At 46.1% G+C, this 23,833-nt stretch overlaps 1 protein-coding gene and 1 long non-coding RNA gene across 3 annotated transcripts in view; one reads left to right on the forward strand and one right to left on the reverse strand.

The window, feature by feature from the left end:
* LOC126293363 (uncharacterized) overlaps positions 1 to 23,833 on the reverse strand; it is a 1,719,051-nt gene that overhangs the window by 739,798 nt on the left and 955,420 nt on the right. The gene's annotated exons all lie outside the window — the stretch shown is intronic.
* The window catches only part of LOC126293359 (uncharacterized), a 299,009-nt gene that overhangs the window by 54,393 nt on the left and 220,783 nt on the right, over positions 1 to 23,833 (forward strand). The window lies entirely within an intron of this gene.

A 23,833-nucleotide genomic window follows, 5' to 3' on the forward strand; every position in this document is an offset into this window, starting at 1 on the left:
AGATTTTCAGCAAGGCTTAACATAACATGATTAGATGCAAAGGGTGCGGTGCTGGTATAGCGTAATGACTGGCGTCGCTGCCCTTATTGACTTGTCAGGTGAGGTGCCGGTTCGCGTCTTGACACTTCTAAATTCTTTCCTAACTTTCGCGTTTTTATTAGGTTCTGATACTTTATTATTAGTTTAATATAAGTATATACTGTAATAGTTGATGTTACGTAAATGTGAGTTCACCTTTCTTTGAGGGGTGACTTTGTTCGATTGCCTTAATCTACAGGACAGCTTGCACTACTTGTATAAAGATATTTTGTTCCTTTTTCTTTTACGCTTCGTAATTCACATGCTGCAAAGTTTCTGCTACTAGGTGGGAACAATGATCAAGTAAGACTGACTTTGAGGTTTTACTAAAATGTGGAAATAGTGAAATAATGTTTCTCTTATGCCGAGAAGTATTCCAAATTTGTGCCTCACTGTTTGTAATGGAACTTTTATAAGTCTGTGTCCTTATTGATTGGCCATGGTACTTTCCTTTTCGTGGATGATGGAGGAAATGTGCGTTTTAATAGAGGCAACGTGGAAATTTTACGCATGCCCGTTGAGTAAACAGTGTGATTTACGAACTAGAAACATCCCTCAACTGCAGCTGGAGTGCGTTGCGATCACGTATACCACGTTGGCTCCCACGTACCGTATGCACAAGTCGCCTGGTTCCTGAGCGTTCAGCAGCACGCTGAACTTGGCACGTTCAACGTTAACGTTCGACAGCTCGGTCCGTGTGCTGACGGCTTAACGCTTTCCAGGCTCGTCCTTGACCGCTAGACCTCTAGTCTCAACCGTATTACGTTTCGAACGCTTTTACGGGTGCGAAAGTCATAGGAATGTGTCTTGATTTGTGTTGTCTTACTCCGTTATGAAGCCTTACCGTTCCTAAAGCCAAAATGATTGTCGTCTAATAGATCCTAAAATTTCTCTCCCACCAACGAAAAATAATTTTTGCGGTGATTACCGGAGTATTTTGGACGGAAACCGGCGTCTGTGTGAACAGGACGCCGGACACGGGAGCGACGGTGGGCTGCGACGACACCATGCGTCGATACCGGTCCTGCGCCCGGCGCATGCGCCGTGGCCTCGCCAACCCCTCGCAGCCGGACGGGCGACGTCTCCGGGTGGGAAAGAGAGGGTGAGCCGTCGGTACGGTGCAGGTCGGAGGGTGGAGGGCGCAGCGCGAGCGACGGAGACGGCGGACGCTTCTAGGGGAGGCGAGAGACCGGGGGGTGGCTGTGCCGGATTCAGCACCGGCGTCTGCGAGGGGAGGGGTAGGTGCCGCCAATACCGAGAGGCGAGAGCGCATGCGCAGTGTGCACCGGGGAGCAGTGGTGGGGGGAGCAGGAGCACAGGGCGGCTTCTGCTACTGCTCTGATAAGGGGTTGAGAAAAGGGGGGTGGGGGTTGGGGGTAGAAGTTAGCCGCGGTTATCTCGCTGGGCAGCCGGCGACACCTGCGCTATCCTTGTGCTATCTCGCCGGACTCTTACGAGGTCACACCTCTGAAACGTGCCGGATTGCCCCGCAGTGGACAAATCCTGCGGTGCTTTGCACCCTAGCCGTGTACCCGACTGCGTCCGTCCAGAATTGTTTTTTTTCCTTAGTGTATGAGCTTACTGACTCTCACAGCGTACGCCAATCACTAATCGCACATCAGTAATCAGCTCAACCTCTATCTCTAAAAGGTAATGAATTACTTAAATTGGAACGATCACATAGATAATGTTGAGGGGAAGCGAACCAAAGAGCGAGAGTGGGACAGGGCCACTGAAGAAATTGCTCACAGTACCGTTCCACCCTCTTCTGGAGTGTTGCTGTTAACGAAAGTACAAGGTTCACAAATATGTAAGTTGCTGGAAGACTTGCTCTGTAATAGAGGCCAGTATACTGTACTCGGCAGCGAGCGTTCACCAAAGGCAAAGGTGTCGACAGGACTGCCCCAGGCAAGCATGATAGGAATGCTATTTGTCAAGTCTAGCGCCGGCAGGCCAGTCGGGAACGATAGAGCAGAGAGAGCTGTGAGAAGAGGTCAGCCAATCGTACGCCGACCGACCGCTCTCCAGGACGACAATGCGACAGTAGCATCCTCTATGCGGAGAGGTCATAAGCGCCGCGCCCTACTGGTCGTGGCCGATCGAACAGCAGCCTCAAGACTAGCGACGTGAATCAAAGCGTCAACTGTATTATTTTGCTTGTTTTACGGTTGTTTATACTGAAAAACACTGTCACCCTTTGCTTGTGACGCCGGTCGCGGTGACCGGATCTAGGCTCTTCAGTTCGGAGCCGCGCGACTGCTAAGGTCGCAGGTTCGAATCCTGCCTCGGGCATGGATGTGTTCATAGGTTAGTTAGGTTCTAGGGGACTTAGATGCTAAATCCCACAGTGCTCAGAGCCATTTTTTTTTTTTTTTGCTTGCGACACATTTGTGTAACCCAAAGTTACGTATTGTCATTTACTTTTTTGCAATAAAAGTCATTGATACGATTTGCTTGGATTGTTGTCTAGCGATCCGAGGAAGCAGGTTTCCTAGACACCCATTCTTCGACAACTGGACGGGATTTAACACTTTTATTCTCTATACAGGGTGTTACAAAAAGGTACGGACAAACTTTCAGGAAACATTCCTCACACATAAATAAAGAATAGATGTTATGTGGACATGTGTCCGAAAACGCTTAATTTCCATATTACAGCTCATTTTAGTTTCGTCAGTATGTACTGTACTTCCTCGATTCACCGCCAGTTGGCCCAATTGAAAGAAGGTAATGTTGACGTCGGTGCTTGTGTTGACATGCGACTCACTGCTCTACAGTACTAGCATCAAGCACATCAGTACGTAGCATCAACAGGTTAGTATTCATCACGAACGTGGTTTTGTAGTCAGTGCAATGTTTACAAATGCGGAGTTGGCAGATGCTCATTTGATGTCTGGATTAGCACGGGGAAATAGCTGTGGCGCGGTACGTTTGTATCGAAACAGATTTCCAAAACGAAGGTGTCGCGACAGGAAGATGTTCGAAGCAATTGATCGGCGTCTTAGAGGGCACGGAACAATCCAGCCTATGGCTCGCGACTGGGGAAGACGTAGAACGACGAGGACACCTGCAATAGACGAGGCAATTCCTCGTGCAGTTGACGATAATCCTAATGTCAGCGTCAGAGAAGTTGCTGCTGTACGAGGTAACTTTGACCGCGTCACTGTATGGAGAGTGCTACGGGAGAACCAGCTGTTTCCGTACCATGTACAGCGTGTGCAGGCACGGCATCTGATTGGCCTCCACGGGTACACTTCTGCGAATGGTTCATCCAACGATGTGTCAATCCTCATTTCAGTGCAAATGTTCTCTTTACGGAGACGGGTTCATTCCAACGTGATCAAATTGTAAATTTTCACAATCAACATGTATGGGCTAACGGGAATCCGCACGCAATTGTGCAATCACGTCATCAACACAGATTTTCTGTGAACGTTTGGGCAGGCATTGTTGGTGATGTCTTGATTGGGCCCCATGTTCTTACACCTACGCTCAATGGAGCACGTTATCATGATTTCATACGGGATACTCTAACTGTGCTGCTAGAACATGTGCCTTTACAAGTACGACACAAGATGTGGTTCATGCACGATGGAGCTCCTGCACATTTCAGTCGAAGTGTTCGTACGCTTCTCGACAACAGATTCGGTAACCGATGGAATGGTAGAGGCGGACCAATTCCATGGCCTCCACGCTCTCCTGACCTCAACCCTCTTGACTTTCATTTATGGGGTCATTTGAAAGCTCTTGTCTACGCAACCCCGGTACCAAATGTAGAGACTCTTCGTGATCGTATTGTGGACGGCTGTGATACAACACGCCATTCCCCAGGGCTGCATCAGCGCATCAGGGATTCCATGCTACGGAGGGTGGATGCATTTATCCTCGCTAACGGAGGACATTTTGAACATTTGCTCTAACAAAGTGTTTGAAGTCACGCTGGTAGGTTCCGTTGCTTTGTGTTTCCGTTCCATGATAAATGCGATTTGAAGTAATAAAATGAGCTCTAAGATGGAAAGTAAGAGTTTCCGGACACATGTTCACATAACATATTTTCTTTCTTTGTGTGTGAGGAATGTTTCCTGAAAGTTTGGCTGTACCTTTTTGTAACACCCTGCATACAACATAACCGAGGTGACGGATAGACTGGGCAGCAATCTGCGGTTGTTTGCTGAAGACGCTATGGTGTATGGGAAGGTGTCGTTGAGTGACCGTAGGAGGATAGAAGATGACTTACACAAAATTTCTGGATCTAAATGTAGAGAAAGATAAGGTGCATAATGTCTGGATACAGCAGCATTAATAGTGTCTTGCTTGACACAGCCACTTCGTTTAAATATTTGGTGTAACGGTGAAAAGCGATATGAAATGCAATGAGCATGTGAGGATTGTAGTAGGGAAGGCGAATGGTCCACTGCGGTTTATTGAGAGAATTTTGGGAAATAGCTGTTCATCTGCAAAGGAGACCGCATGTACGACGCTGGTGCGATCTATTCTTGAGAACTGCTCAAGTAAATGGGTTTCCCACCACATCGGATTAAAGGAATACAGCGAATCAATTCAGAGGTGGCCTGCTAGATTTGTTGCCAGTAGTTTCTAGTAACACGCCAAGTGTTACAGAGATGCTTTGGGAACTCAAATGGAAATCCCTGGAGGTAAGACGACGTTCTTTTCGAGCAAAACTATTAAGAAAGTTCGGAGAACAGCATTTGAAGATTACTACGAAACGTATCTACTGCCGCCAGCATACTTCTCGCGCAAGGACCACGAAGATAAGAAAGGAGATATATGGGTTCATACGGAGGCATATAGTCTGTTGACTTTGCCTCGCCCCTCCTGCGAGTTGAACAGGACAATAACTACTAGTAGTGGTTGATGGTACCTTCCGCCACGCACCACCATTTTCCTTGGAGTGTGGAAACATTGTTTTGGCGTTCACCTCCAAAGATAAAATAAGAGAAATCACAGTTCGCACGCAAAGATTAAAGTGTTCGTTGTTTCCGAGCACTGTTCGAGAGTGAAAAGGTAGAAAAAAAGCTTGAATGGGGTTCGACGATCCTTCTGCTATTCCCTTAACCGCAACCTGCAGAATAATCATGCAGGTGTAGATGTAGAAAGAATCGATCTCGCATGTAGAAAACAACTTCAAACGCCTCATTGCTTTATAATTGAGTTAATGTATTAAATATATCACATTAAGCATGTAAAGCCATTACCGCTGAAGACGCTAAACCCTTATTATGTTATTTTTATTAGTTGCTGATTTTCAGCAGGAGACTAATAAAAGAGACAAACCAAAACTGGTAAGCCAAAAATAATTAATCTCTTTTTGTATATTTATGTAAGACATTTTTGCCGACATTGCATAGGATCAGGCTGTCTACTTTAGACATGATCGTAGTAAAAGTTAAGTTATAAAAGCACTGTCAATAAACTACAGTTTAACAAAATGGTTAAAATGGCTCTAAGCACTACGGGAATTAACATCTGAGCTCATCAGTCCCCTATACTTAGAACTACTTAAACCTAACTCACCGAAGGACATGACACACATCCATGCCCGAGGCAGGATTCGAACCTGCGACCGTAGCAGCAGCACGGTTCTAGACTGAAGCTCCTAGAACCGCTCGGCCACATCCGCCGGGGAAAGGAGTAAAAATATAATCACAATCTCAGATAAACACCTTGAGAACACCTCTAGAGTTTCACCCGCTTCGATCAAACCAGATACTGATACAGCAGTTCCTCAAATTCAAAGTCGAATGTCACATTCATTCTCCGATTTGTAATTACATATACAGGGTGATTTTCTCGACAGTGTAAAAACTCTAGGAACTGATCGCTGAGATGATAGAGAACAAAAAATGCCTGATGAACTGACGTCCGGATATGCATGGCTTCCATGCTAGAGACCACTTATTCAGTTATACTTTGTTACAGCGACTCCGGTCTAATATGCGTTGTACCGTGTTGCCATACTTATACGGTACGCGTGGTTTCCTCCCAGAGGGTGGCACTGTTCCTAATACGTCACTCCCTAGCGGCCTCTCCTGCCAAGGTCACTGGTAATGTTGTGTCCGATTCACTTCTCCTGCTAACTCACGTTGTAGTGGATCTGATACCGCGTTGAAAAACATGGTTCCGTATTCGAATCGAGAGCTTGCCGACATGGTGTTTACTTACGGAAAGGCAAATGGCAACGGGCGGCGTGCAGCAAGGCTGTGTCAGGGTACCTGTCCCCTCTCACATCAAACACAGTATTCAATGTCTGCAACAGAGTTTCACCGTTTGTCTGAGACAGGGTCGTTTCAGAAAGCAGGAAATCATGAAGGACGTACCCGAAATGTTGTGATTAACACAGTTGAAGACGATCTCTGTATCAGTACCGAGCAGTTGGCCCGCCAGTACAGGATAAGCCACACGATCGTGGCAATGGTTACTACCCCTGCCACTTACATGATGTGAATGGTTTACTAGTGACCGACTTTCCACGTCGGGACCAGTTTTGTTACTGGTCTTTTCACCAGGCAACCACGAAACAGGGATCTGTGTAAAAAAAAAAAAAAATGGCTTTGAGCAAAAAAATGGTTCAAATGGCTCTGAGCACTATGGGACTTAACATCTTAGGTCATTAGTCCCCTAGAGCTTAAAACTGCTTAAACCTATCTAACGTAAGGACATCACACACATCCATGCCCGAGGCAGGAGTCGAACCTGCAACCGTAGCAGTCACGCGGTTCCGGACTGATGCGCTTAGAACCGCTCGGCCACCGCGACAAGCGATCTGTGTCATCCATCCTATCGAAAGATGAGGCAACCATTATGCGGAGTGGTATCTTCAGCTTTCATAAAAGTCATGTGTCGAATAGTATGAAGAACCACGATGGGTGTGATGATAGCGAATCATCAGCAACGGTGAGTGCGAAGGGATAATTGGCAGCCGTATTTTGAGACCATTCTTCCCTCCACGTCGTCTAAGAGGCTGGAACCATGGGCGTTTTTTATGGGTGACTTTGTCTCTGCTGCTGGAACAAGTCCCATTGGTGACTCAAAGCGTTGTGTGTCTTCGGACGAGAGCGCCCAGTTGCCTGGCCTTCTCGTTCACCGGATCTCAACCCGCGGGATTTTTGGTTCTGTGGCCACCTCAAAAGTATCGTGTATGCAGAGCACATTCCAGATGTGGAGGCACTGGAGCAGCGTATTCGTGTTGCCTTTTGGACGCTGCATGGCCGATGTGAAAGTGTGAGACAGAATAACAATGTGTGACTGAATAAAGGGTCTCTGTATACACACACACACATACACACACACACACACACACACACACACACACACCATGTCGAATTAGTGCCATCTTGTTTGTTTTACAATGAAGAATCATAAATTAATACCTCACCACGTCCGCGCTTTTTCTTTTTTTCTCAGTGTTCACTGTTAGTATTAACTACACTACTGGCCATTAAAATAGTTACACCAAGAGGAAATGGAGATGATAAATGGGTATTCATTGGACAAATATACTAGAACTGACATGTGCTTACATTTTCACGCAACTTGGGTGCATAGATCCCGAGAAATCAGTGCCCAGAACAACCACCTCTGGCCGTAATAATGGCCTTGATACGTCTGTGCATTGAGTCAAACAGAGCTTGGAAGGCATGTACAGGTACAGCGGCCCATTCAGCTTAAACACGATACCGCAGTTGATCAAGAGTAGTGACTGGCGTATTGTGACGAGCCAGTTGCTTGGCCACCATTCACTGGACGTTTTCAATTGGTGAGAGATCTGAAGAATTTGCTGGCCAGGGCAGCAGTCGAACATTTTATGTATCCAGAAAGGCCCGTACAGGACCTGCAACATGCATTCGTGCGTTATCCTGCTGAAATGTAGAGTTTCGCAGGGACCGAATGAAGGGTGTCGTAACACATCTGGAATGTAACGTCCACTGTTCAAAGCGCCGTCAGTGCGAAAAAGAGGCTACCGAGACGAGTAACCATGAAACGTCCCCTTAGAAAATTATACATGACTGTGCATAAACTGACACAATATTTTTTAGCGCAACGCAATCTGACTTTCAGTAATCCCTACAAGAGAATGGCCCTGACTGACATTAACCTATACCTTGCACAAATCACTTACCTCAACAAAAAACTTTTTTACTCCAACTACTGCAATACAGCGAACGCCACTACTGCCAGCTAAATAAAAGATTTAAACTACTGAAGGCACTAACTACTGATAGGCATAGTTAGCAAATGAAAGATTTTGACAGAGAACAAACAATGTATTTACCTTAATAGTGTTCAAAAGTCATAATGTATATAGCAGTTCATGATATCCAGTCTTACAAATTTCGAAACTCCGCTATCTCTCTCCCCACATCCACCACTGCTGGTGGCTCACCTCCAACTGCGCAACGCTACGCGCTGTTAACATCCAGCTGCCCAACACTACATTGGCAGACAACAATGCAAACGAGCCACAGACTACACAGCACAGCCAGTGATTTTCACACAGAGCGCTACATGGCGTTACCAGTATAAAAACCTAAACAGCCTACTTACAACCAATGGCACCCCATACCAGAATGGCGATGACGAATACACGCTTCCAATGTGCGTTCCCGCGATGTTGCCAAACACGGATGCGACCATCATGATGCTGTAAACTGAATCTGGGATTCATCCGAACAAATGACGTTTGGCCATTCGTGCACCCAGGTTCGTCGTTGAGTACACCATCGCAGGCACTCCTGTCTGTAGCCGGCCGGAGTGGCCGTGCGGTTCTAGGCGCTACAGTCTGGAACCGAATGACCGCTACGGTCGCAGGTTCGAATCCTTCATCGGGCATGGATGTGTGCGATGTTCTTAGGTTAGTTAGGTTTAATTAGTTCTAAGTTCTAGGCAGTTGATGACGTCAGATGTTAAGTCGCATAGTGCTCAGAGCCATTTGAACCATTTGACCTCCTGTCTGTGATGCAGCGTCAAGGGTAACCGCAGTCGTGGTCTCCGAGCTGATAGTCCATGCTGCTGCAAACGTCGTCGAACTGTTCGTGCAGATGGTTGTTGTCTTGCAAACGTCCCCATCTGTTGACTCAGGGATCGAGACGTGGCTGCACCATCCGTTACAGCCGAGCGGATAAGATGCCTGTCATCTCGACTGCTAGTGATACGAGGCCGTTGGGATCCAGCACGGCGTTCCGTATTACCCTCCTGAACCCACCGATTCCATATTCTGCCAACAGTCATTGGATGTCGACCAACGCGAGCAGCAATGTCGCGATACGATAAACCGCAATGGCGTTAGGCCACAATCCGATCTTTATCAAAGTCGGAAACGTGATGGTGCGCGTTTCTCCTCCTTACACGAGGCATCACAACAAACGTTTCACCGGGCAACGCCGGTAAACTGCTGTTTGTGTATGAGAAATCGGCTGGAAACATTCCTCGTGTCAGCACATTGTAGGCGTCGCCACCGGCGCCAACCTTGTGTGAATGCTCTGAAAAGCTTATTTTCATATCACAGCATCTTCTTCCTGTCGGTTAAATTTCGCGTATGTAGCAAGTCAACTTCGTGGTGTAGCAATTTTAATGGCCGTAGTATATATTATCAGTGCGGGTCACGTGAGCTGAAGGGCAGGGCACCTCCGGTGATGACGCATATCCGCTCTTGCACTAAGCTCTGGCCTGTTGGCTGGATCCACGGCAGCAGCGACCGTCGTGCAGGTCTGACCTCCTGGTCTGGCTGGAGGTCGCGCCGCGGCGGCGAGTAGCTGACGCGGTTATCAGAGCAGGGCAGCAGTAAAGAGGCCGCCCGCCGTATCTGGGACGGCAGTCGTCCCTCCCCCCCCCCCTCCCCCCCGCCCATCTGAGCGGCGCCTCACAGCCCATTAAGCTCTCCGCCCGCTGCCGTCAGCTGTTCCAGGGCGCCCTGTGCGTGGGTGCGTCAAGGTCGTGCGTCAAGGCCGACTGCGTCTGCTCGCGCAGTCTCTCCGTGACGTCACATCACCGCGTCAGCGAGGCTGGGAGGGGACTCTCTCAGACGACGTCTGCCGGGCCTACTGCGGATCCGCCGAAAAGATGTGACGCGGTGAAAATTTTGCCCTTGATAGATATAGCCATAGGACGTGTTGTAATGCTACTTGAATTACGTAACCATTACGCCAGCTCACCTGAACCTCTCGATTCCAGCAATATTCTACTGTGTTTCTGTAAAGTAGTTAACATGTTTCTGAGACAACATCCAGATTTGGTATCATTAATGTAGAGGTACTTTGATACATCGATATGTTTATGTTGCAATGATATTATTCTTATGTGCATTCTTTCTTTTGCCACTATGATCTTTGACGTACTTGTAACTCTTGATTTTTGGGCGCGTAAGCAGTTAGAGAGTCGGACATTGAGAAAGTCAAGTCTTGGACGTCATGTTGGAAAGACGCATATTGTAGCCAGTTTACAAAATGTGAACTTTAACAGTGAGGAAGATGTTTTCAAGTAAGTTTTGTATTGTGAAGTGATGTTTTGTGTGTTACGTGATATTGCAGCAAAAGTAATAAAAAGGAAGTGTAAATTAAATTCCGAGTGCTGATTACTTTTTTATATCACCATTGTAATGCAAAAGTGTAATCTTCAAGAATGATTTGTGAAGTGCATCTACAAAACTTAAGCATATCGCAGAATAAAACCTAGGCCTCTTTGCATCCGAGCTTGGAATCACCACCACCTAGATTTTTGACGATTGAGCCATGATTTCACAACGAGACAAGGGTGGGAAACACGAGAAGTTGAGTGCCTAGTTTTTCATTATCACGTGAAATGACTTTATTAACTGTCCTCTTATGACACCTGCCACATGATAACTTTGTTGTTGCCCGAAAATGCAGTGTTAAGCAGCGTGAGCAACACCACAATCATTATTAAATTTTGACCTTTATTGTGGTAGGGTTGTTAGAGTGTCCACACAGAAAAATTGACAATGTTAAATTTAGCGGGATACATTGCAATGCCGGCTTTCTCGGCTAATTAAAATGATTAAATACTTCTATTGCGGATAGTCAGTCCAGTCGTGGCGCCGTGCTATCGCAACCTTTCGACCTCATCAACGCCTGATATTGACGAGTAGGAAACTTGTCGAAACGTTTCGACAACACACGGCGACGAGTCGGCTGATAATCCGAGAACATGAATGGTTCAAGACGTTCGAAATTCTGTCACAAAAAGGAAACTACAGGTAAAGACGGGTTATCCACTGAGGTGACAAATGTCGTCGGAAACCCCTAATATCGTGTAGAGCCTCCTCTAGTGCAGAAAATCGATGCGGCATGGACTCAAAAAGTCGCTGGAAGTACAGAAATAGTAAGGCATGCTGTGTCTATTGCAAAAGTGTTGCTACTGCAGGATTCTGAGCAAGAAATGGCCTCTCAAGTATCTCCAATTTCGATGGGATTCATATCGAATAATCTGTGTGGCCAAAAAATTCGCTCAAATTGTCCAGAACGTTCTTCGAACAAATTATGAACCACTGTGGCTAGGCGACATGACGCATCGTTGTTTGGAAACATGAAGTCCATGTAGCCACACATAACCATGCCCGGTCAATGATTGATTCGTTTGGACGGCAGAATCCAGTCCGTTCCATACAAACACAATCTACAGCATTATTGAGCCAGCAGTAGGTTGCACATTGTCTTGTTGACAACTTGGGTCCATGATTTCGTGGGGTCTACACCACGCTCCAACCCTATCATCAGCTCTTACTAACTGCAGTCGGGACTCATCTGATCAGGTCAACAGTTTCCAGACGTCTAGGGTCCAATCGGTATGGTCAAGAGCCCAGGAGAGGCGCTGCAGGAGATGCTGTACTGTTACCAAAGGCACTCTCGTCGGTTGGCTGTTGTCATAGCCCATTAATGCGAAATTTCGTCGTACTTCCCACACTGAGTTTTTCGGCTATTTCAAGCAACGTTGCTTGTCTGTTAGCGCTAACTAGTAAATGCAAGCGTCTCTGTTCTTGATCGTTAAGTGAACGCCATCGGCATTTACGTGATCAGTGGTGAGAGGTAATGCCTAAAATTTGGTATTCTCTGCACAGTGTTGCCACTGTGGATCTCGGAATATGAAATTCCCTAACGATTTCCGAAATGGAACATTTCATGTCTCTAGCTCCAGCTACCATTCCGCAAGCAAAGTTGTTTTATCCTCGTCTTGTGGCCATAATCGCTTCGGAAACCTTTTCACATGAATCATCTGAGCGCAAATGACAGCCCCGCCAATGCACTGGCTTATTATGTATTGTCCGTCGCGATTCTGCCGCCATCTGTATATGTGCGTATCGCTATCCCCTGACTTTCGTCATCTTAGTGTACACAACATGCAGATGAATTAAATGGCTAAAATAATAACGGAAGACGTTAAACCAGCTGTTCAGTTTAGGAACGGTGTGAGACATAGGTGTGTTTTTTTCGGTCCTGTAGTTCAATCCATACATCGAAGAATGAACGGCGGAAATAAAAGACAGCTTCAGGATACAAAGATTTTAATGAAAAAGTGACATTGGTATCCTCACTGAAGTGAGGAAGAATTGCAAAAGTTATTTCTGAAAATGTACGACTGCAGCACGTTCAGTAATGTTTGAAACGAAAAACAGCAGTGCGCGTTAGTGGTAGAATAATAGAATATATGTATTCCATTTGCGGATGACATGTTATCGTTAGGAGATGACTCGAATGTTGAGCGAATTAAATAATACCTGTGACGAATTCGGAATGAGAATTAATAATTCGGCGTAGATCCCTAAGAGCGGTTGGTGGCTCACGTCGTCCATAAACAGCCTTTCCAATCTATCCCATACATGTTCGATAGGGTTCATGTCTAGAAAACATGCTGGCCACTCTAGTCAAGCGACGTCGTTACCCTGAACGAAGTCATTCACAAGATGTGGACGATGGGGGCGCGAATTTTCGTCCATGAAGACGAAAAATGGAAATTTGTGGTAAAGAGTATGGGACTAAACTGCTGATCCCTAGGCTTACAAACTACTTAACCTAACGAACTTACGCTAAGCACAACACACACACCCATGCCCGAGGGATGATTCGAAACTACGCCCCAAGGACCTCTTGTTCCGCAGCTGCTCACGCTAACCACGTGACCACGGCGCTCCTCAGCTCAGACTATCCTTGATGTTGCCTATCTTGCGCATGGACTACTCAGTTTGTATACTTTGTTTATTTTTTTCGTAGTTCCACACCACTTCTTCCAGTTTTATCGATTGATCTGTGTTCAGTTTTTCAAGGCCTATCGACTGTTCCAACTTATAACTAAATCTGAGGGGGGTGCGATGGGGAGGTTCACTTGTAAGATAGTCATGTTGCATCAGCAAACATGCTGCAGATTGCTACTCACCCTGTCCTATCACACTTCCCAGGGCCACTCCTGAGGATAGCCTTTTCTCTCATGGACGCTCGCCATCGGGGACCTCTTACTGAGTTCTACTACTTAAAACGTCTTCGAGCCCCTCATGTATCTGAGAACCTAATTCGCATGCTCGGGCCCACATCAAAAATTTGCGATGGGTATCGTGTCAAATGCTTTCTGGCAATATGGGAATATGGTATCTACCTGTTGACCTCCATCTATGGTTTGGATGACTTCGATTGAGAAACGGGAAAAGCGAGTTATGCTTTCTTAACCCATGCTTATTTGTGGACAACAGGTGCATACTGACAAGCACGAAGAGAGAGAAGGGTTTTTTCTTTTTCGTTTACGAAAAATTAAGACATTGAGATTACCTCTCTCTTCCCAGTCTGCGGTGCTGAAATCCACACTACAGGTGGGCCTTACAAATTCTACTTTTTCTCCTGTAGGACCTCAATAAGCCAACTCTTGCTAAGGTGCGATGGCAAGAGGGGAGCAGCAGCGAACAGTCGGAAGTCTGGGAGGATGAAAAGAATTTGTCTTCCCCCTGCCGACAGGGGAAAAAAAATTGAGCAGCGAGCGACGGAGTTGCTGTTTCGCCTGGGAGGAAAGCAGCCGGCAATATCCTGCTCTGGCCGCGGGAAATTATTCCGCTTCCCTGCGAGCTAGCATATATGTGACTAGCTTTTCTTTCTCCTCCTGCTTTTCCCTCATTGCTTACCCGGAATGCACATACCTCTGCCCGGGCGAGTTTTGCCGAGAGAGAGAGAGAGAGAGAGAGAGAGAGAGAGAGAGAGGAGGGATAAGAAAATGATGCACACTGTTAGATCTCAGGGGAAATTTTGCGCCTGCACGTAGCCACTGTGTGCCGAGAATTGCAAGGCGGAGGCAGCAGAAAGAAACAGGGAAAGGTGCAGGTGTGGGAGGAAGAACGAGGGAAAGTAACTGAGGAAGAAATGAGAATTTCGCGGAGCCGTGAGTGAAAAAGAGCAGGGACGGAATTAGGGGGCAGGTGGGTGGATGGGAGGGGGTGGAAGGTTAGGCAAATACTGGCGCTGTTTGTCTGCCCGAACCCTTACTCCACCTGAGGGCAAAGTTTGTTTAGGGCGGACGCCGTCGTCTCAGGGCGAGTGAGGGCTAACTCCCTGCCGAATTATTCAGCGCAACGGCGGACGGGTGCCTGCCGAGCCAGCGCTTTCATCGTGCTCTGTGTGAAGCAGAAAAGTTGCACATAAATTATGTAACCGTTTCATTACGTTTTGACCAAGTAGGTAAGCAGCAGAAGCCAAAATAATAATTAAAAAGAAAAAGATGAACAGACAGTGGTACAATAGCTCCGTGACTTCAAGACTTGGAAGCTGGGAGATTATACTTATTTACAAATCTTATACCACAGGACGTGTAGGTCATTCCGTAACCTTCAATTTATCCATGTTATACGGATGTTATATGTGGCCTGCCACTGCACTGTAAGATTCCCATGAAATAATACACAGGGTGTTACAAAAAGATACGGCCAAACTTTCTGAAAACATTCCTCACACACAAATAAAGAAAAGGTGTTATGTGGACATGTGTCCGGAATCGCTTAATATCCATGTTAGAGCTCATTTTAGTTTCGTCGTCCACCTACGCTCAATGGAGCATGTTATCATGATTTCATACGGGATACTCTACTTGTGCTGCTTGAACATGTGCCTTTACAAGTACGACACAACATGTGGTACATGCACGCTGGAGCTCCTGCACATTTCAGTCGAAGTGTTCGTACGCTTCTCAACAACAGATTCGGTGACCGATGGATTGGTAGAGGCGGACCAATTCCATGGCTTCCACGTTCTCCTGACCTCAACCCTCTTGACTTTCATTTATGGGGTCATTTGAAAGCTCTTGTCTACGCAACCCCGGTACCAAATGTAGAGACTCTTCGTGATCGTATTGTGGACTGCTGTGATACAATACGCCATTCTCCAGGGCTGCATCAGCGCATCAGGGATTCCACGCGACGGAGGGTCGATGCATGTATCCTCGCTAACGGAAGACATTTTGAACGTTTCCTGTAACATAGTGTTTGAAGTCACGCTGGTACGTTCTGTTGCTGTGTGTTTCCATTCCATGATTAATGTGATTTGAAGAGAGGTAATAAAATGAGCTCTAACATGGAAAGTAAGCGTTTCCGAACACATGTCCACATAACATATTGCCTTTCTTTGTGTGTGAGGAATGTTTCCTGAAAGTTTGGCCGAACCTTTTTGTAACACCTTGTATACTGCAACATCCACTTGTTACAATTTATTAACACGACACTTTTCGACAGCATGTGCCATCATCAGGTGCCATTACAGTTACTTTCACATTGTAATTAATATGAAGTTAGTTTCCATTGCTGTGTGAGCCAGTGAACAGGCGTCTTTTTCGACATTGAGCCTCACTGACAAACACAGCAATGGAAACTAACTTCATATTAATTACAGCGTAAAAGTAACTGTAAATGCACCTCATGATGGCAGCATGATGCCGAAACGCGTCGTGCTAATAAATTATTTGTAACAAGTAAATGTTGTAGTAGATATTGTTTCATAAAAATTTCAGAACCATTTGTTCAGTAATTCAAAATTTTATGGAAGCAAATGTTGCAGACACCAATAAGGAAAAAAAATCAGATACATACTTAAAATCAAAAGTAAGAATGGGTTCGTGTGCCCCAAGACAGGAGCCAACACTGCTCTCCACATTAGAAGCTATGTACAAGCACACACCCTAAAGAAACATTCGGTGTGAGTTTATCACATGGCTTCCAGAAAGAAACATCGTGATTTACACTGAGGTTCCGAAAGTCATGGGATAGCGATAAGAATATATACAGATGACGGTGGTATGGCATCCACTAGGTATAAAACGACAGCGCATTGGCGGAGCTGTCATTTGTACTCAGGTGATTCATGTGAAAGCATTTCCGGTGTGATTATGGCCGAACGACAGGGATTAACAGATTTCGAAAGGGGAATGGTAGCTGGAGATAGACGTATGAGACATTCCATTTCGGAAATCTTTAGGAATCTCGATATTCCCAGATCCACAGTGTCAACAGGGTGCCGAGAATATCAAATTTCAGGCATTAACTGTCACCATGGACAACTCGGTGGTCTTCACTTGACGACCGAGAGCAGCGGCGTTTATGTAGCTGTCAGTGCTAAGAGACAAGTAACACTGCGTGAAATAACTGCAGAAATCAATGAGGGACGTACGACGAAGGACAGCGCGGCGAAATTCGTCGTTAATGGGTTCAAATGACTCTGAGCACTATGGGACTTAACGTCTGAGGTCATCAGTACCCTAGAAGTTAGAACTACTTAAACCTAACTAACCTTAAGACATGACAAACATCCATGCCGGAGACAGGATTCGAACCTGCGACCCTAGCGGTCGTGCGGTTCCAGACTGAAGTGCCTAGAACCGCTCAGCCGGCAGGCGTCGTTAATGGGCTTTGGCGGCATACACCCGACGTGAGTGCCTTTGTTAGCGGCAGACATCACATTCAGCGTCTCTCCTAAGGTCGTGATCGTATCGGATGGACCGTAGACGTCATAAACCGTGGCGTAGATGAGGCCCGATTTCAGTTGGTACGAGCTGACGGTAGGGTTCGAATGTGGCACACACCCCACGACGAAACGGACGCAGGTTGTCAACGATGCCCTGTGCATGCTGGTGGCGGCGCCATAATTGTGTGTGCTGTGTTTACGCAGAATGGAATGGGTCCTCTAGTCCAACTGAACCGATCATTGACTGAAACTAATTATGTTCGGCTACTTCCAGATCATTTGCAGCCATTCATGGACTTCGCTCAAAAATGGCTCAAATGGCTCTCAGCACTATGGGACATAACATCTACGGTCATCAGTCCCCTAGAACTTAGAACTACTTAATCCTAACTAACCTAAGGACATCACTGAACACTCAGTCATCACGGGGCAGAGAAAATCCCTGACCCCGCCGGGAATCGAACCCGGGAAGCCGGGCGCGTGAAGCGAGAACGCTACCGCACGACCACGAGCTACGGACTCACGGACTTCGCGTTCCCAAACGACGATGGAATTCTTACAAATGAGAATGCGCCATATTACTGGGCCACAAACATTCGCTACTGGTTTGTGGAACATTCTGAACAATTCGAATAGATGATATGGAGACACAAATCTCTCTACATTTAGGACTCATAATAGATAGGTCAGTTCTTGTGCAAGATCTTGATCCAGAAACACATTTGGAATTATGGACGGCCACAGAGTCAGGGAACTACTAACGACTTGATGAGTCCATGCGAAGACGATGCCGGCAGGTGTGGCCGAGTGGTTCTAGGCCTGTCAGTTCGGAGCAATGCTGCTGCTACGGTCGCAGTTCGAATCCTGCCTCGGGCATGGATGTGTGTGACGTCCTTAGGTTAGTTACGTTTAAGTACTTCTATGTCTAGGGGACTGATGACCAATGATGTTAGCTCCCATAGTGCTTAGAGCCATTTGAAGCAGCTAAGCCGAGTTTCTGGACTACGTCGGGCAAAAGGAGGTCCGCCACCATATTAGGAGGCATCCCATGGATTTTGCCACCTCACTGTATGTTTCCATCTCTACCTGTACACCTCTAGCAACTTCAGACACAATCAATAGCATTGATGAACTCGCATCTTTCATCTGTTGAAACGATCTCTTTTTCTGTACTGAATGTAAGTTCGCCCCAGTGGCCGTGCGGTTCTAGGCACTGCAGTCTACAACCGCAAGACCGCTATGGTCGAAGGTCCGAATCCTCCCTCGGGCAAGTATGTGTGTGATATCCTTAGGTTAGTTAGGTTTAAGTAGTTCTAAGTTTTAGGGGACTGATGACCTCCGATGTTTAGTCCCGTAGTGCTCAGAGCCATTTGATGAGCACAAAAGTGTCAGTTTGACAGTGTTCGGCTTGCAGTTTATGGTTTTAACACAGTCCGTTTCTTGTAGTGTTGTTTACCAGCCCTCATATTTATTAAATCATCATGAGCCCAATTTCACCTTAGTACACTGGCAAAAGTTTCAAAACTTGCTGTACATTGCGATGTAGTCCCATCAACTGAAGCCTTGGAACAAACTGTTATATTCAGACCTAACCTAGACCTCGGCAGGCTACTTTACAACTACATCCATACTCCGAAATCCACCATACAGTGCGTGGCGGAGGGTACCTCGTACCACAAATAGCATCTTCTCTCCCTGTTCCATTCCCAAACAGAAAGAGGGAAAAATGACTGCCTATATGCCTCTGTACGAGCCCTAATCTCTCTTATCTCATCTTTGTGGTCTTTCCGCGAAATGTAAGTTGGAGGCAGTAAAATTGTACTGCAGTCAGCCTCAGATTCTGGTTCTCTAAATTTCCTCAGTAGTGATTCACGAAAAGAACGCCTCCTTTCCTATAGAGACTCCCACCCGAGTTCCTGAAGCATTTCCGTAACACTCCCGTGATGGTCAAACGTACCAGTGACAAATCTAGCAGCCCGCGTCTGAATTGCTTCTATGTCCTCCATCAATACGACCTGATAGGGATCCCAAAGGTTCGAGCAGTACTCAAGAATAGGTCGTATTAGTGTTGTATAAGGGGGCTCCTTTACAGATGAACCACATCTTCCCAAAATTCTACCAATGAACCGAAGACGACTATCCGCCTTCCCCGCAACTTCCATTACATTCTTGTCCCACTTCACATCGCTCTGCAATGTTACGCCCAAATATTTAATCGACGTGACTGTGTGAAGTACTACACTACTAATGGGGCATTCAAACATTACGGGAGTCTTTTTCCTAATCATCTGCATTAATTTACATTTACCTATATTTAGAGTTAGCTGCCATTCTTTACACCAATCACAAATCCTGTCCAAGTCATCTCGTATCCTCCTACAGTCACTTCCCGTACACTACAGCATCATCAGGAAACAGCCGCACATTGCTATCCACCCTATCCAAAAGATCATTTATGTAGATAGAAAACAAGTGGACCTACCACACTTTCCTGGGGCACTCCAGATGATACCCTCACCTCCGATGAACACTCACCATCGAGGACAACGTACTGGGTTCTATTACTTAAGAAGCCTTCGAGCCACTCACATACTTGGGAACCAATCCCATATGCTCGTATCTTAGTTAGGAGTCTGCAGTGGGGCACCGAGTCAAACGCCTTCTGGAAGTCAAGGAATTATAAACTGTTTAGTCACCTAAACGACATCTAAACACTGCAAATATATGTAGTATAAACGCAAAACAGTTAATGTGAGTATTCTGTTCTTTCTCTGATTGCGTATGTATGCGGTAAAACACCACGACCGTATTCTCACGAAACAAGGCCGATATTCGGTATCGGCAGACTGAATTGGCCCATTTTGTCGGTGACACCTGCGTCTCCATTGTGTTTCGGTCCCTGTACACCCCTGAGGAGTTTCGGAGGGAAAGCGACGGAGCGGCCTGCGACGTTGTCAACCACGCAGCCGCCGGCATTCCTCAGGACGATGCGGCCGGCTGCAACAGCGGAGGAAAACGAAAGCTTCGCTGTACGCCCGGTCAAGCTGGAAAGAGCGTAGCAGAGGAACCGACGCGCAACGCTGCAGTTCACTATACATAACGCCCGTCTCCTGCCAGAAACTAAGTTGGTAAATTACCACGTACCTTGGGACAGTCAGCAAGGATTCAGCAAAAACCACTCTTCTGAAACACAAGTAGCTTTTCTTATTTTCTGTCCTTGCAAAAAGTGGACGGATGACTGCACGTAGTGTCGACCCTACTACATTCTCGGATGGCGTTAGACGCTGTACCACATTGCCACTCCATCACCAAAATACTTTCATAAGGTGTATTTACAAGAACCGTATTTTGCGTTAACGTCGGTTCCAATAGTGTTGCCATCAACGTTGCTGCAATCTGGCTGCAATATACTGCAATACTTGCCTGTAAATGCTTCCCTCTCAGTCTCCCTCACTTCCTCTTTCTGGCGACGAAAGAGCAGCAGTTACAAGTGACGTAGTCTGAGCCGCGAAACAGTATTATTTCGCTTCATTTCGAAACATGACGTATGTACGTAGAGGCACCAGTTTTGTTCGTTCTTTATAGGAATGCAGACTTGGGCAAGCGAGACAGATAGTAATTAGATATATGTGATGCGTACGTGTGCAACTAGAGCTATGGAACAAATAAAGTAATATGCACATAGGCCTAAAATGAGAAGTGCTGCTGTTGTGGAAGAAGATGTGTAGTAGTGAGCCATAACTTTATTTTCTCCCCCCCCCCCTCCCCTCCTCTGTCTCTATCTCTCTCTCTCCCTTTCTCTCCCCCCTTTACATATGTAGTCTTTTGATGCATTACTTTATGTACATCCCACAACCCTGGTCCTAGGCTATCATGTTTGTGAAATTCAATGTACTGCTTAGCCACAATTAAATACAACGTAAACATTTCATTGTTACTTCAAATTCTCTCCGTGAATTCGCTGAGTCCTTCCACAAAAGCCCTGCAAACGACTGGTACCAAGAGGCATAGGGACCTATCGATGAGAGTTGAACACTTCGTAAATTTCGACATGCTCTTAAATGAAAACGTATCTGCGATAAGTCATTGCTATTCCACCATTTTTATTGCGGTTTATTGTCAGATTTGCCTCTGCAGTAACTACCAAGTTCGCTCCACATTCGAACGTTAGTGACTTATGAATGCGGCTCACAGTAAATGAAGCAACGGATTGCTCTGCTGCTGGATATGTATGTGAAATTGTACGAACTTTGAACGAAACCGGTAATCGTTATGAATACAAACACAATACAGTAAGATAAATGGTTCAAATGGCTCTGAGCACTATGCGACTTAACATCTGTGGTCATCAGTTGCCTAGAACTTACAACTACTTAAACCTAACTAACCTAAGGACATCACACACACCCATGCCCGAGGCAGATTCGAACCTGCGACCGTAGCAGTCGCGCGGTTCCGGACGGAAACGTCTAGAATCGCTCGGCCTCCACGTCTGGCGCTCTAAGATAATACTCGAATATCAAACTTCTCTCTGTGTCACCAGTGATCAAAGAAGTTAAGAGCGATCGGGTACCTGGGTGTAACTGGTATATAGTTCCTTCATATTGGCATTGGTATTACCAGTTGTTGTGTGAATTCCTTTTACACGATCAATTAGTGTTTCCGAAGTCTGGAAAAAGTTGTGTTGGCGCCTGAGTTCACGGGTTGCAGTTGCGGAAGCAGTTCGCTAACTTAAAAAGGAACGCATCTACAAAGCCCGATTTCTTGTTTTGTTGCAAATTTTGTGGAATGGAAATGCAGAAGAGCAGCACTCACTTCCGCTATCTCGATTTCGTCAATTTCGCGGAAATTGAGTGGCCGTGAAAGTACTTCTGTCTCGGAAATACATCGGGTGTTTCAAAATGAATATGAGTTTTAAGGCTTCGCAGCATGTGTTACACACAATTATAAGAAAATATCAAATAAAAGAGGAACTCAAACAGTTTTTCTTTAAAATGTCCAAGCTCCACTTGTTCCACGGCATATATCGAGTCTATGGGCGAGTTCTCCTCAAACCTTAATCAGGGTATCCGGAGTAATTGTAGGAACAGCGGCTTCATTCCCGTTGCCAGCGGAGGCATGTACACATGATCCTTTTATGAATCCCCAAAGGTGAAAATCGCATAGCGGCAGATCGTGTGTAAACGTGGAGGCCTTGCGAAACAATCTGTATCATGCGGGCCATCAAGCGGTCGGTTACAATGTTGTTCAACTAACCGCTTACTGCGCGATGGCAGTGTGGCCGAGCGGTTCTAGGCGCTTCAGTCCGGAACCGCGCTGCTGCTGCGGTCGTCGGTTCAAATCCTGCCTCGGGCATGGATGTGTGTGATGTCCTTAGGTTAGTAAGGTTTAAGTAGTTCTAAGTCTAGGGGACTGATGACCTCAGATGTTAAGTCCCATGGTGCTTAGAGCCATTTGAACCTTTATTTATGTCAGTGAGGCGACGCACGATTTTGCTGCCAGAAAGAGTTCCGTGGTCCAGCTTCTTCCAATTTAGGAAAGAGCGTAGTTCTTGGGCATCAACATAAGGAGCACCAGTTACTGTTGTTTCTCCGAAAAACACTCCTGGTTCGGAAATGTATTACCAAACGAATTACAGGGCAGCAGAGACCTTCAGTGCTGAACATGTTGCTGAAACATTACCGAACCACACTGTCGTCAATGTGCCTGTTTTTTGGATCGTGCAAACGAACCCATAAGGACTATCTTCAGATATATCTATGACTGCTTTGAGCAACGTTTTACTGTTACATTCACGTACCTTACACTGGATGGCGAATCTTCAGCGGAAGGGAAACTGATGTCAGATGTGCCTCAAGGACGTGTATAAGATAATTAGTGTCCTCGTTACATAATACGGCCTGCACCTCTGTTGGCCTCTTCGATGCGGATGCTGTTTTCTGCACGAAAAAAGTCGGCACTCTCTGCTTGTGAAGAATGACAGTACTTAAACGTACTGTGATGAATGTCGTGTGTACAGTTTCTGGCCCACAAGACGTGTAAAAGCGGCAGTTCATTCTCAAAAGTCAGTCAAGTAATCAGTGAAGGAATACTCTTCGAATGTTTTGAACACAGGAAAAAAACCGTTCGTATTACTATCATTTTCACGCGTCCACAAATAAAATAAATGCTGTTATCTTTAGCACAGGAATACTGCCTGGATTCGTACTGACGCAAAAATCTTAATTTCGGTACTTTTGCTGTTTTATGTTCTGATCAGTGTCGTAGAACATATTGCTAGACCAGGACAGGCCTATGAGCACTAGTTCTCAAAGTTACGTAAGACCTATGTGACGTCATTCTGTGTCGCTTAACGTACAGTCCGACATGGCATTTTCTGTTTAATAACATGGCCTCATCTAAATGAACCTTCATTACCCAGTTAGAGGAACACAAACGGGAAAAATGAATACCACCGTTACACATGATTCTCGTTTCTATGCCCTATTTATAGTAACCACTTTCAACCGACTATAAAGTCCGCCCCCGGTAGCTGAATGATCAGCGCGACAGAGTGTCAATCCTAAGGGCCTGGGTTCGATTCCCGGCTGGGTCTCCGCTCAGGGACTGCGTGTTGTGTTTCGCCCTAATCATTTTCATGTCATCTCCATCGACGCGCAAGTCGCCGAAGTGGCGTCAAATCGAAAGACTTGCACCCGGCAAACGGTCCACCCGACGGGACGCCCTTGTCACACGACATTTACATTTAAAATACTTCGAGTAGAAAAAAAGAAACTCAAACTTCTTATACGAAA

This window comes from Schistocerca gregaria, chromosome 10 (genome assembly GCF_023897955.1).
Source record: "Schistocerca gregaria isolate iqSchGreg1 chromosome 10, iqSchGreg1.2, whole genome shotgun sequence".
Taxonomy (NCBI): Eukaryota; Metazoa; Arthropoda; class Insecta; order Orthoptera; family Acrididae; genus Schistocerca; species Schistocerca gregaria.